Source organism: Protopterus annectens, chromosome 10.part0 (genome assembly GCF_019279795.1).
Source record: "Protopterus annectens isolate FY-2018-M chromosome 10.part0, PAN1.0, whole genome shotgun sequence".
NCBI lineage: Eukaryota > Metazoa > Chordata > Ceratodontiformes > Protopteridae > Protopterus > Protopterus annectens.
Genome location: NC_056744.1, coordinates 1,770,478,554 through 1,770,493,494, shown reverse-complemented (window position 1 = coordinate 1,770,493,494; position 14,941 = coordinate 1,770,478,554). Strand labels below are relative to the sequence as shown.

The 14,941-nt window shown below is 41.7% G+C and overlaps 1 protein-coding gene across 1 annotated transcript in view; it reads right to left on the bottom strand.

The window, feature by feature from the left end:
• Positions 1–14,941, bottom strand: part of LOC122814485 — a 288,085-nt gene that overhangs the window by 59,375 nt on the left and 213,769 nt on the right.

The following is a 14,941-nucleotide window of genomic DNA, read 5'->3' as shown; positions in this document are numbered from 1 at the left end:
ACAGGTTTTAGCCATGTTTCAGTTAGGCAGATAATGTCAAAGGCGTACACTTCTAGGAGATCATGGAGTTGAGTTACTTTGTTAATGCTACGTATGTTAAGATGAGCTAGTAGGAGTGAGTTAGAAGGTCTTGCAAGGGGAGAATTGATTGATTAAGGTTATGAAGGGTGATAGGGGTTGCAGTTGGACTGGGGTTAGGATGAATATCACCATCCTTTACTGTGAGAAGTTGTAGTAGATAGCTTGGGCTAGGGAGTTTGCTGTAGAGAAGTAACAGTCTTTTGAAATATTGTTATTATATTTAATGTGTAGTGTTCTATGATGCTTTGATAGGTAGCTAGGGGAGTATGTTATGTTTGCATGGTTATATAGGTGTGGTAAGGATTGAGAGTTGGTTTGTTGGTTGGGGTAGGTAGTTTGTGGGTATATTGGGTGCTCATATGAGGAGAGAAAATATGTAAAGGTTAGTAGTGGTAGTAGTAAAAGAGTAAAGCAGAGTCTAATTTGAAAAGGGATAGCTGAATAGGCCATTGAGAAGGAAAAGTTATTTGTTGTGAATAAGTAGGGATGGAAGTAAATAGGGTGTGAGTATGTAAAGATAGGAGGGAGTGGTTAGTAAAAAGGGGAGTGGTTAGAGATGTGAGATGAAAGAGAAATTGGCCAATGGGAAATGGAATTGGGTAGTGGGAAGAGGAAGAGGTATGGTTAGAAAGTATAAGAATAGGACCCCTGGGGGTGGGTAGGAATTGGGGGTAGATAGAGGAGCGGAGTGAGCCCACAGGGCAAACAGAGCGGGTAGAGACGAGAGGGAGGAATGTTGAAAAAAACAATCAGTGAAAAAGCATATGCTGTAAGGTAGAGTAATATAAGAGGTATGTAAAAAAATAGGGTAGAAGTGGGATGAGTATAGGTGGAGTTTAGTCAGTAAAATACAATAATAGAAGGATAAAGTGGCGTGTACTAGAGTAGTCACAGAGATGAAGTGGAGAATATTTAATCATGAAACTTGGGCCAGAGGATAAAAAAAGATAAGATGCTGAGGTAGCAGGCAAACTGAGAGGGGAGAAAAGCAGAGAGAGGGTGCAACCTAGTGGTAGAACTCTAAACTACAGTGGAGATTCTGAGAGGACAGGCCAGGGATAAAAACTAAGGGGCTAGAAGTAAGGTACAAAGTTTGTACAGAGGAAAGGTACACAGTCTATACGGGAAAGGCTGCTGGCTATCCTGGCTTAAAGCGACCTATTAGTCACCATAAATTAGTTGTAACAATACTAGAATGTACTGGCAGGTTTAGGATACAAACATACTTTTTCTTCTTTTATTATACTTTGGGGAGCAGGATGGTAGATGCTATGCTGTAACACCAGCTTGGAGTGGGTCCTTAGCCTTCGGGTCACAGGAGTCAGATTCCCAAGGACAGGATATGGAGCTCAGTGAGCGGGTAGTTTGCTTCCTTTCTTATACTTTGGGGAGCAGGATGGTAGATGCTATGCTGTAACACCAGCTTGGAGTGGGTCCTTAGCCTTCAGGTCAGATGAGTCGGATTCCCAAGGACAGGATATGGAGCTCAGTGAGCGGGTAATGAGACAGCTAAAGGGATGGAGCCAGGGTCGCTCAGCAGCTTGGGCTTCCTAGGATACCCAACATATTAAGACCTAATAAAAATCTAATAAAAAATAATGCCATCACAAGGTACAAGTGTAAAAAACCTACTATAAAATATAGAGACATATAATATAAAAGCAAATAGTATTATATTTTAAGCTTATATGAAAAGTGTAAAATTAAATATATACCTGTCTATCTATCTATATATATATATATATATATATATATATATATATATATATATATGTAGTTGTAGATATAGATATGCCTGTAAAAATATAAAATTGCTTCAAAAATTCAAAAAGTTTAATAAAACTCATTAAAAAGTAATTATCAATAAATATGTACAACTGATGCAATTAACCTTACTCTATCTATGCTCGTCCTTATATTACAGTCTGACCGCTCTAAGGTTAGCATTTCCCTTAATCATTTAATTGATATTAGGAGAGCTATAAATGTTCCAATTTGTTATTCACTTCTTATCTGATGAAGTCCTGTAGTTTGGATGAAAATGCAGTGAACCAATTAATGCATTAATATTCTATCTGTGTGATTTGTTTATTAAAAATGTTTTTGGATTTTAAGGCTGTTCAGGTGGTCTGTGAAGTTTTGACGTCTTCACCAGTGCCTACTTTTGTGTTTATTGTTTACTCAAAATGTATAACTCAGAATGATCAGATGTATGAAATGTAATTTACAATATCATTAGTCACAGTATTTCTGTATATGAATGCAATAATTGATAGTGGTATTCCATACTATTCCAAACCACTTCCTTTAGGATGTAAAGGATATATGTTTCTTTTCCATTCACATTGCTGGTACTTATTATAATTTGTAGCAGAATATATAGCTGACTTAAATCCATTCAAGAGATCTATTAAAGGTACATCTGCTTGAATCTTACAACTATTTATTTCAGTGTCACTTTTAACCTATAAAGTAACTTGCTAAAGTTTTATATACAAAGTTGATAGAGTGTATCTCTGTTTTCCTATTATGTTACCTTTTATTTATGAAATTTCAATTTGTACCATATCAACTTAGTTATCAAGCTTGTATACAATGATTTATGAAAGCATATTGTTTCATTAAAATTGAGTGATGTAACATCCGAAAAGGGTATTAACAACTTTCTGCCTATTAAGTGCACGAGTGTGTAAATCATACCTGTTTGTAAGCTTCTGAGTGGTGCCAAAGTCTGCTATTCAATGTTTCCCTTAGATCTGCTAGTTCTCTCCTCTCCTGCACTTTTGCTAGCTTATTAGTTTAGCACTCTACCAGACTTCTTGTAGCAATTATTGTAGCACACAAAAGTGCTACCAGCACTAAATGTTCTACAAGGAAACAGCTCCCATACTTATTATTAATGCCAACCCCTCCAGGCATGTCTAAAGGTTAGTTCCCTGTACTTTTTCCTATTAACCTGGTGAACTTGAGCATCCTGAGGCAATGTAGCAACTGCCTCATGTACACTGACAACCCTCTCCTCTTACCTCCCAACACTCAGACTTGCGAGAAATGCACTTGTATATCTAAACTGGAAGTCACGCACTTTCCAGCCAAGATCAGAATAGCTGGTCAAGAGGAGGTCAAAACCTGCACCACACCACATGGAACACATAGCCCTCCAGAACACACACCAGCACTGTCTTCACATAAAAACACAAACCACGCACCCACCTTCACTGAGGCTCTCAATAAAAATCTACCCAAAGAGCAGAGACCTCCAAGGCAGAAACGCACTCGACCACTGCAACACAACACTAATCATGTGACACATAACTCTCCTAAACAGTGTGCCACTCAACCAAAGCCCCTAAGGCAAAACAGCATGCCCAACACACTAGTCATAGGTGACTCGATAGTGAGGCACACTGATGTCCCACTTACTAGGTTGAATAAGGAGAAAGTAACAGTCAGCTGACTGTCAGGTGCCAGGATCCACAACATAATACATGTACTCAACAACAGGTACAGATATGACTCTGTTATTATACATGTGGGTGTGAATTACCTAAGACGTACCTCCCTGGACTACATGAAAAGAAACATGGAGGAGCTCTCAGATTATGTAGCTCAGGCGGGTATGAACCTAGCCCTGAGCAGCATCCTACCATCACCCAGAATGATACCACAGTACAAGCAGAAAATGATTGATTTCAACAATTGGCTAAGTTTCTGGTGTTATTCTAAGGGGATCCAGTATCTGTCTGCCTGGGATGACATGACTGACAGACCTCAATGCTTTGCCAGTGATGGCCTGCATCTGTCACCCCTGGGCTTCCAGATACTGGCCAAGGCTCTTGCCACCCCTATAGTGCCTTTCTTAGGTGGCATTATCACCATAACAGCTACAAACAAATGCAGTCTGAGGGTCATGCTGCTCAACGCTAGAAGTCTTAATCACAAAATGCACTTGCTCAAAGCACTCCTTAAAATGGAGAACATCGACATTTGTGCTGTAACAGAGACCTGGTTCAAGGCAGAAGAAAGCACCCCTGCATTACCAGGCTATAACTCATTCCATACCTTTCGGCCCCAGAACTTGGACCGAACTTCCAAAGGCGGTGGTGTTTCCATATTCATAAAGGATTCGCACACCTCCAGACTGGTAGCCCAATATAATGCAGCTGAGCTACTTCAGGTGCAGCTAACATTGGGTAAGGCAGCGATTCAGGTCATAGTCTGCTATAGGTCCCCAACCATGTCCCAAGACTCACACTCTACATTCCTAAGCACCCTGGTGAATATTAGGGTTCAACCTAACACTGTTATACTGGGCGACTTCAACTATCCCCCCATTAACTGGGAAAATTACTCATGTACCAATACACTTGTCCAACGCTGCCTGGAATTTATTAATTCCAATGCCCTGGACCAGCTTGTTCTTACCCCCACTAGAGGTAGCAACATCCTTTACCTGGTCATTACTAAGATGGGCAACCATTGCTCTACACCAATAGTCAACTCCTCCCTGGTTAGATCCGACCACAAACTAATCACCTTGGAAATCCTCATCCCTCCCACCAACCCACAAAGGTAACCACCATAAAAATTTCTCCAAAGCTAACTTTCAGCTCCTAAAAACAGAGTTGGCTAACTTCACAGCACCCATGCAAATGGAGAATAGTTGCATGACCGCTGAATCGTACACCAATGCACTGTATGACCATGTACACAAATGCATGGATCTCTCCATACCCAATAGAATCAAGACACTCTCCTCAAAAAAAAAATGGAAGCCAATCTGGTGATCATCTGCCATAAACAAACTCTACAACAGAATGAGGAAACTGATGCAGTGATGCAGAATAAGGTGAAGTCCCAAGACTGGAAAAACTCCCTTATCGTCCTCAACAAAAGGTTGAGATCCCACATCAAATCCTCTAAAGCTAGCTATGAAAACAGAATTGCAGCAGATAGTAAAGACAACCACAAGGCCTTCTATAGTTATGTAAAGAATCTCCACAGTAATACCTAGATTTGCTCTGAGCTACTGCACAATGGTACCTCCTATACCAAGCCAACGGATATTGATATACTGGCCAACAGATTCAGTGCCAACTTTACCCCCCCACCCCCAAAAGATCAATCACAATACCAGTAGATTACAGGCACCCAGTATTACTGCTGCACAGGTTAAACAGCACTGTCCAAAGCCAAGAATACAGCTTCTATGGGACCTGACAATATCCCCGGCTGTGTTCTACATGAACTACAGAGTGAACTGGCACCTCTCCTGTGTGTCCTGTTCAATCACAGCCTCACCTCAGGCTTTGTCCTACTGAATGGCACACTGCTACAGTCATCCCTCTCCACAAGGGAGGAGCAACTACAGACCCTGGGAACTATCGCCCCATTAGCCTGATGAGTCTGATATGCAAAGCTATGGAACACATCATCATGGACCTAATAAACAAAGATATATATAGGGAATCTCCAAACTCTGGATCCTACACAGTTTGGTTTTGTATATCACTAGGAGGGTTGCAAACTGGCTCATAGAACCTACAGTGTAAAAGTAGCGAGTCCCACAGGGCTTGGTCCTGAGGCCTCTCCTGTTTGGTATCTAATTCTCTGCAGTCCGGGCCAACATGAAGGGACTCTGGCTGACAAAGTTCACAGATGATTACAAGTTGGGACCTGTTATTAACTCCCCAAGTGATGTTGACATCCTACAGAAAGGCCTCAATGACTGATGCCAAAACCATGGCCTTAGGCTCAACGCCAAAAATATATGTTGTCATCCCCCTTGGGAAAAACACGGTTTCTTTGAATTAACACATCAATTGTAGTACACTGAACACAGAAGGCGTTATAAGAGATCTAGGAACACAGGTTGACAGCAGCCTCTCTTTTGACCACCACATTGTCACTGTGGTCAGAAAGTCCTATGTGGCACATCTCACTACTAAGGGTTTGCATCCAGGAAGAAAGAGGTCATCGTCTCTTTCTACTCTTCCCTCATTAGGCCAATCATCGAGTACAATGCCCCATTTGGCATGTACCTCACCAGACACCTGCAACAACTGCAGAGGCCACAAAAGTACCTCACAAAGAGGATCCCAGGCCTTAAACACTTGTCCTGTATGGATAGACTCAAAAAATTCCAACTATTCTCTGTTTCATATCGCCTACTTGGAGGCGATCTCTGCTTGATTTACAAAGCCATGTCTGACCCAGTTCTGTTAGAAATGCTACATCTAAAGAAATCCCAATCCCTCTGCACCACATGCTCCAGAGACCTCAACCTCATTACCACAATCAGCAGAACATGCTGGAGGGACAGGTTCATAACCCAGAGACTGCCCATGCTATGGAATAGACTTTCCATACATGTCAAGCAGAGCACCTCACTGGCCCTCTTCAAGAGAAATCTTGATGAGTGGATGGGAAATAGAAAATTCACCCTGGGGATCACTCCAGTGGCTCTACTCGACAGAGGCACTAGGAACTAAGGTCAGGTGGCACAATGCTATGGGCTAGGTTTGTAAAGGCTGCAGGGCCATTAGCCTAGTACACACCTATGAACCTATGTATTCATTGCATTCCTTTTAACCTGCAGACATTGAAAATATGTACAAACATTCTTGAAAAGTAACTAATCCAAAATATGAAGTAACTGCAAACCACAGGCTGAGATGGAATGCATGGGACCATAAAGACTCCCAATTCCATGAATATTACTGCATAAAAAACTTTATTCAAAGTGACTGAGCACTTTCATCCTGCTTAACAGGACTTCATCAGAATCTAAAACCAATAAACAAATAAATAGCCTTATATAGCCTGTATAATTTTCGATTAACCAATCATTACATCTTATTAAAAATTAAAAGGGCAAGTAACAAAAGTACCAGTAAGTCACCACAAAACACTAAGAGTGAACATTAAAACTTATAAATTGTATTCTAAAAACGCTAGTTAAAAAAACACATGAGCACTTCTATAATGAATGTAAAAACTTATGCTTTACATACACACCATTACCTATCTAAACTGGGCTACTTCAGAATATTCAGCTCTAAGTTGTAGAACAGGTTTCAAAGACAGATTTTCATTTATACCGGGGTGGGGGTGGGGGTGGTAGAGGCATTCAACATTAACTGCCACTTCACTTCTTTTTCTTCAAGCAAAACTTTGTGGTCACCACCCCTAGGTTTGACTGCTAATTTTTTCAGTATACCAAATTTAAATGTATGGCACCCCGAACTATCCTAATCTGATATGTGTGCTCATATATTCTATTTTTTAATGCCCTGTCAGTTTTCCCAACATAAAATGCTGGACAGGATTTACACACCACTAAATATATGACACACACAGTTTTACAATTACTATTTTTAAAGGAAACCCTTGTTTTATTAATATTCTCCATCTGTAACTCAACATTCTCCAAAATGTAAGAACATTGACTAACCATAACATTTGGATGAATTTTTACATTTTCTAGATTATTTTTCAAATTGGCTTCTGTTTTGTATATGAAACACAGGCATTCTCCTGCAAGGCTAAAAAGCTCCCCATTGCTTCATAGTAAATTCCAATTTCTAGTAAACACGTTCTTAATCTGTTCTGTGTACGGACTATATTTTAATACAAGGACCCTGTTGTAATCACCATCATTCTTGTTTTCTACAAAACACTCAAAATGTTCCCCTAAAAGGGGACAATACCTAGACAATACCATCTGTCCAGTTGTATGCTGCATCATCTACCATAAATGGAATCCCTGACTTATATTATCTGTATGATTTGTAAGCCACTCCATTATAGTACAACAAATAATGTCAATACTCAGTCACATAGTAAAAAATTTCCACTGACACATTTTTATTTTCCTTTACCGGGAAAGTCTGACTTGGAACAATGCCAATATTCAGTGGAGACCAGGGTGAAATGCTCTAGATGCATGTCTTTGTAATGTGGGAGAAAACCAGAGCACCCGGAGGAAACACACACGAATACAGGGAGGACATGCAGACTCTGCACAGAAAGCACCCCAGCCAGGAATTGAACTGGAGAACCTCTTGCAATGAGGCAACAACGCTACCGCTGCACCACTGTATATATTACACACACACACACACACACACACACACACACACACACACACACACACACACACACACACACACACACACACACACACACACACACACACACACACACACACACACACACACACACACACACACACACCATCTAACATCTTGATTTGAAATATATAATTGGAGGGGGGTGTAGGGACTGTAGCTCCCCATGTTGGGGGGGTATGGGGGACCAAAGTTCCTCACCTTGATGAGTTTAAAATAATGTAAAATTGTGTTATGAGCACTCTGATAGCCACACAGTTTTGTTCCCTGAGAAACATTTTTGATTATGTAATTCACTGAAATGGTATTCAATGTTTTAACTTTGACAAATAGACATTTGGCGAATTGGGGCTTCATATATATATATATATATATATATATATGTGATCTACAACAACTGCACGTTTAAATAATGTATTGCAGATACATGTGTGTGCATTTACATCTATGTATACACACACATATATATATATATATATATATATATGTAAATAAATACAATGACATATATATATATATATATATATATATATATATATATATATATATATATATATATATATATATGGGTCTACTTTGAAAGACCGACATGCTACTTCGCCGACACAAAAATCACCGACGCCAGATAACCGACAACACACAAAACCGACAACGCAAAACACCGAACACCATAACACCGACACACCGAACGTAAACAACACATCACACTACATAGCATACCCACTAGTCATAACCCAAACCCTAACCCTAAGGTCCGACACTATCGCACACTCACCCTACCTGCACCCTAACCCTAACTCACTTAACCCACCCCTAACCCCAAGGTCCGACACTATCGCACACTTCACCTACCTGCACCCTAACCCTAACTCTCTTAACCCACCCCTAGCCCAAGGTCCGACACTATCGCACACTTCACCTACCTGCACCCTAACCCTAACTCACTTAACCCACCCCTAGCCCAAGCTCCGACACTATCGCACACTTCACCTACCTGCACCCTAAACCTAACTCACTTAACCCGTCCCTAAACTACAGTCCCTCACTATCACACACTTACCTTACACGAACCCTAACTCCGACACTAACACACACTCACCTTTCCCACAGCCTAACCCGAAATCCCACAATATCGCACACTTACCTCACCACTCCTAACGCCGTCACTGTCGCACACTTACCGAGTCACGATCGCACATTACCCTTGTCGGTCTTTCCACTGTCGGCAAATCACCCTGTCGGTAAACTTACCTGTTGGTCGTTTGGTCTTCGTTTTACGTGTGTCGGGGAATCGTCGGTTCGGTCTTTTATATAGCCCAAGCCGAAGTAGCGTGTCAGTCTTTCAAAGTGGACCCATATATATATATATATATATATATATATATATATATATATATATATATATATATATATATATATATTTATCTATATGTATAAATAAACACACACACAGACACACATTATATATATACTAATGGCCCTAGGACCCTGACAAGCCTAACCAAGTTCTACCCTTTTACACAATCAGCACCTATTGCCCCTGTCCAAGAGGGACACAGGTAGAACCCCCAGGGTGAATTTACGGTTATCCATCCAGTCATCCATATTGCATTTGAAGAAGATCAATGAGGTGCTCTGTTTGACATGAAGTGGAAGTCTGTTCCAAAGGTGTGGTAACCTTTTGGTGACAAATATGTCCCTCTAGCAGGTTCTATTAATGTTATATACCAGGTTAAGGTCTTTAGAGTGACTAACCTATGTACCATTTGACTTGTAGATATACAGCATTTCCAGTAAAGCAGGGTCAAGATTACCTTATATGCAAGGCAGAGGTCTACTCTGAGTAGCCTGTATGAAACAGAATAAAGTGACAGTGAGTTAGAGTTATGGGTGAATTGGTTATTATAACAGAAAGTTTTCTTATACTTGTTAAGGTGCTTTTTTTTGTAAGGTTACGACTTTCTTTATATTTTTGGTGAAGGGAAGTAGATTTTGTTTTAATCCATTGTTTCTAGGTTCTTTCTCTTTTTTTTCATAAGAGTGAGGGTGCCTTTTGAGAGGCAAGGGGGTGTGGGCTGTTTTGATTCTAACTTTTCTAAGAGATACCAGAGAGTCAAGGATTGCAAGGGAAGTACGAGTGAAATATATGACTGCATCATTTTAGAGGTATGTATTTCAGAATGGACCAATTTATGGAAGTGAACATATTGTTGAAGATGTCATTATTAAAAGAGGAGAGGTTGCGACATTCTCTGTAGAGATGGAACTTAGGCACCTGTATAGCGTGTCTGTGTACTCTGATAGGAAGGTGGTCGCTTAGGGAGTCTGGTAGTATAGTAGGATTTTGATACAGGTTAGGGTCAGATGTTAGAATCCTGTCCAAGGTAGAGCTAGTTGTTATTTTTGTTGAAGCAAGTAGGTGTAGCAATTTTTTGATGGAAGCCATAAATGTTGATGCTGATGGAAGGGCTGGTAACAGAATGGTTTCATAAGGAATATGGAGTGACATCCATGAGAGGATGGATTTGAGGTTGGGAATGTTGTTTCGTGGTGGAATATAGATAGCAGCAATGGCTATTTTTTGGGGGGGGTTAATGTGGCAGGTTAAGATGAGTAGTCTAGCTGGGTGAAAGTTTGGGTTGGTTATGAATAGGGGATAAAATGGGGTGCTCAGAGTACATGATTGCAACTTCACAACCTTTTCTGGTGACTCTGTCTTGACAGTAGATGTAGTAGGGGTTCAAGATTTCACTGTTGGAGATATGGGGTTTTAACCAAGTTTCAGGTATGGTTAGGATGTGTGGGGATTAGAAAGGAATGTAGTTCTGAAGTTTTGTTAGGTAGGCTTTGTTCATAGGTAAGTACTAGGCTATCTGCCCAAGGGCATTTATAAGTCTAGCCAGAATGTGTTGGCTTTTGCCACTCCCTTAGATTAGTTCCCTGTACCTCTGTCCAACAGAGCCATTAGTTCCCTGTACCTCTGTCCAGCAGAGCCATCAGTTCCCTGCACCACTGTCCAGCAGAGCCATTAGTTCCCTGTGCCACTGTCCAGCAGAGCCAGTGCAGTGATCCCTGGGGTAAATTTTCTGTTTCCCATCCACCTGTCAAGGTTTCTCTTGAAGAGTATTAGTGAGGGGCTCTGCCTGATGTATATTGGAATCCTGTTCCAAAGCATGGGGAGTCTTTGGGATAAGAATCTATCCCTCCAGCATGTCCTATTTATCATTGTGGTGAGGTTTATATCTCTAGAGCGTGTAGCTCTCTGGGATTTGTTTTTTTTTAGGTGGAGCATGTCCATCAATTCTGGGTTGGACATGGCCTTGAATGTCAGGCAGAGATCACCTCTGGGTAAGCGGTATGCAAATGAGTACAGCTGGAGTTTCTTGAGTCGGGCTGCATAGGGCATCTGTTTGAGGCCAGTAATCCTCTTGGTGAGGTACTTTTGTGGCCTTTCCAGCTATTGCAGGTGTCTTGTAAGGTACATCCCAAATGGGGCATTGTATTCTATGATGGGTCTAATGAGTGATGAGTAGAGAGACACAATAACCTCTTTTGTTCTAGGTGCGAACCCTTTTGCGATTAGGTGGGCCACATAGAAGAATTTTCTAACCACCTTGGCAATATGATTATCAAAGGAGAGATTACTATCTACTTGGGACCCAGATCTCTTATTACATTTTCTGTATTTAGGGGAGTACTACCTATGTGGTAGTTCGCGGGCATTTTGTTTTTTCCAAAGGGGATGACTATGTACTTTTTGGCATTTAGCTTTAGGCCACGATGTTGACACCAGGTATCCATCTCAGTGAGACCCATCTGAAGGGTGTCTGTATCAGCTGGAGAATCAATAATGGTCCCTAGTTTGCAGTTGTCTGTGAACTTGGTCAGCCATAGTCCTCCTATGCTTGCCTGTACCTCTGAGAAGTATATACCGAACAGGAGGAGTCCTAGGACTGAGCCCTGGGGATGCCACTTGTAACCGGTTTAGAGTCGGACATAGAGCCTGCAACTCTCATCATGTGGGTTCTATCCATAAGCCAGTTGGCAACTCATCTCATGACGTAGGGGTTTATGTTCAAGCTGGTGAGCTTGTCTGTAATACTACAAGGGGGATTGATGTTGAAAGCCTTTGCGAGGTCTAGGTAGGCTGTGTGGACCTCCTTTCCCTTGTCTAATGCTTTGGTAACCGTCTCAAAGAAGTCCACCAGGTTTAGGATGCATGATCTGCCCTTAACAAAACCAGACTGGGTAGGTTCCAAGGTTTGGAGGTTCCCAATGTCTCTGTTAATGAGTTCCATGATGATGCGTTCCATAGCCTTGCAGACCAGGCTAGTTAGGCTTATAGGGCGATAGTTCCCAGGGTCCATTGTGGCTCCACCTTTGTGGAGCGGGATAACTGTTGCTGTGCACCACTCTATGGGTATGTAGCCTGTAGAGAGGCTGTGTTTGAACAGTGTGTTTAGGTGAGGGGTTAGTTCATTTTGGAGCTCTTGTAACACACAGCCTGGGACCCCCACTCTATGGGTATGTAGCCTGTAGAGAGGCTGAGTTTGAACAGTGTGTTTAGGTGAGGGGTTAGTTCATTTTGGAGCTGTTGTAAGACACAGCCTGGGACCCCATCCGGTCCCATTGAAGCTGTGTTTTTGGCTTTGGATAGGGCTGTTTTAACCTGTGCATCGGTGATTGATGGGGCACTACATTCTTCTGGTATGCATATGAGCTTTTTAGGGGGTGAGAGGGGGGTGAAGTTTGCACTAAACCTGTCTGCCAGAATGTTTGCAATATCAGTTAGTTCAGTGTATTTTGTGCCATTCTGCACTAACTCAGAGCAGATCTGAGAGTTTCCACTTAGGTTCTTGACATAGCTAAAGAACGCTTTGTGGTTATCTTTGGAGTCATTGGCAATTTTTCTTTTGAAACTAGCCTTGGATGATTTAATGAGGGATCGTATTTTCTTGCTGATACTGATCAGGAATGTCTATCCTTCTTGGGAATTTACTCTTTTCTGTACTAGTTTCCTCCTTCTGTTGTATAGCTTGTTTATGGCAGGGGTCTACCAGACTGGTTTCCTTTTCTTGGAGGAGTGAGTCTTGGTTTTACTTGGGATAGCACAATCCATGCATTCTTGCAGATGCTCATAGAGTGCCTTTGTAAAGGTTTCAGCAGCTTTGACAGCATTGTCCTTTAGCATGGGGGCTGTGAACCTTTCCACCTCAGTCTTAAGTAACGTGAAGTCTGCTTTTGAAAAGTTTTTCATGGTGGTTTCCTTGATTGGGGGTGGGGGCAGAATGTGGATATCCAGAGCGATTAGTCTATGGTCTGATCTAACCAGCGAGGGGACCGCCGGTGTGGAACACCGGTCGCCCATGTTGGTGATGACCAGGTCCAATAAGTTGTTCCCTCTGGTGGGAGTGTTGAACAGTTGATCCAGGGCGTTCAAATTTATAAATTCTAGGAAGCATTGGGCAAGGGAGTTAGTAATTGAGTAGTTCTCCCAGTTTATATTTGGGTAATTGAAATCACCCAGTATTAAGGTGTTTGGTAGGACCTTCATATTTCCCAGTGTCTCGAGAAATGCAGAATGGGGGTCCTGGGTCATGGTGGGTGACCTGTAGCAAGCTACAATTTGGATTGCAGTTTTGCCCATTGTTAGCTGCACATGGATGACCTCTGATGCATTGTGTTGTGCCACTAACCTGGAGGTGTGGGTTTCCTTGATGAATATGGATACACCCCCACCTTTTATGTTTTGGTCCTGGTTCTGTGGCTGAAAGGTATGGTATGAGTTATAGCCTAGTAGTGCTGGGGTACTCTCAGGAGCCTTAAACCAGGTTTCTGTTACTGCACAGATGTTGATGTTCTCCATACTGAGGAGTGCCTCGAGTGCATGCATTTTGAGGTTTAGACTTGTGGCGTTAAGTAGCATTGCCCTCAGTTTTTGGTGACTTGTGCTATTTATGGTGGTGGGTTTGTCTTTTGAGCCTTGCCTAAAAAAGGCACTATGGGGGTGGCAAGAGCCTTGGCCAGTATTCGAAAGCCTAAGGGTGACAGGTGCAAGCCATCTCTTGCGAAGCAATGTGGCTTGTCAAGCATGTCATCCCAGGCAGACAGATACTGGATCTCCTTTGAATGACACCAGAAACTTAGCTAATTGTTGAAATTGTTCATTTTTTCTTTATACTGTGGCATCATTCTTGGTGAGGGCAAGATGCTGTATATTAATTGAGTATATAGCAAGGTGTTTGGTACTGGGAGGCAAGGAAGACAGTTGTAGCTGGTGGCAGATAGGTTGGTGGAGGAATTTGTTGGGAAGGGGGACCTGGATTGGGCTAGATATCCCCATCAAGTAGAAGTGTGCTTGACAGTGGGGGTGGTTTTGTAAGGTAGTGGTAGTGATATAAAGTTATGAACTTTGGTTTAGGGGATATGGGTGTGTGTAAAGACTTTGTGTTTCTGAAGCTGGGTATAGGAGATATTGAAGAGAGATGGGGAGATGGTGAATGTGAAGGAAGATTCCTTGTGTTGTACAGAATGTTTAGTGGTAGTTAGAGGTTTGAAATGATAGAGTTGTATATGGTAGGAGGTTAGGAATGAGAGGTAGAGAAGTAAAGTGGGTAAGGTGTAGAGAAGAGCCATGGTATGAGATAGAGTTTTGAAATGTAACATCAGATTGATTTAAGATAGAATAAGGGTTATTTAATTTACCTTTAATTATTGGATGGAATAAGGAG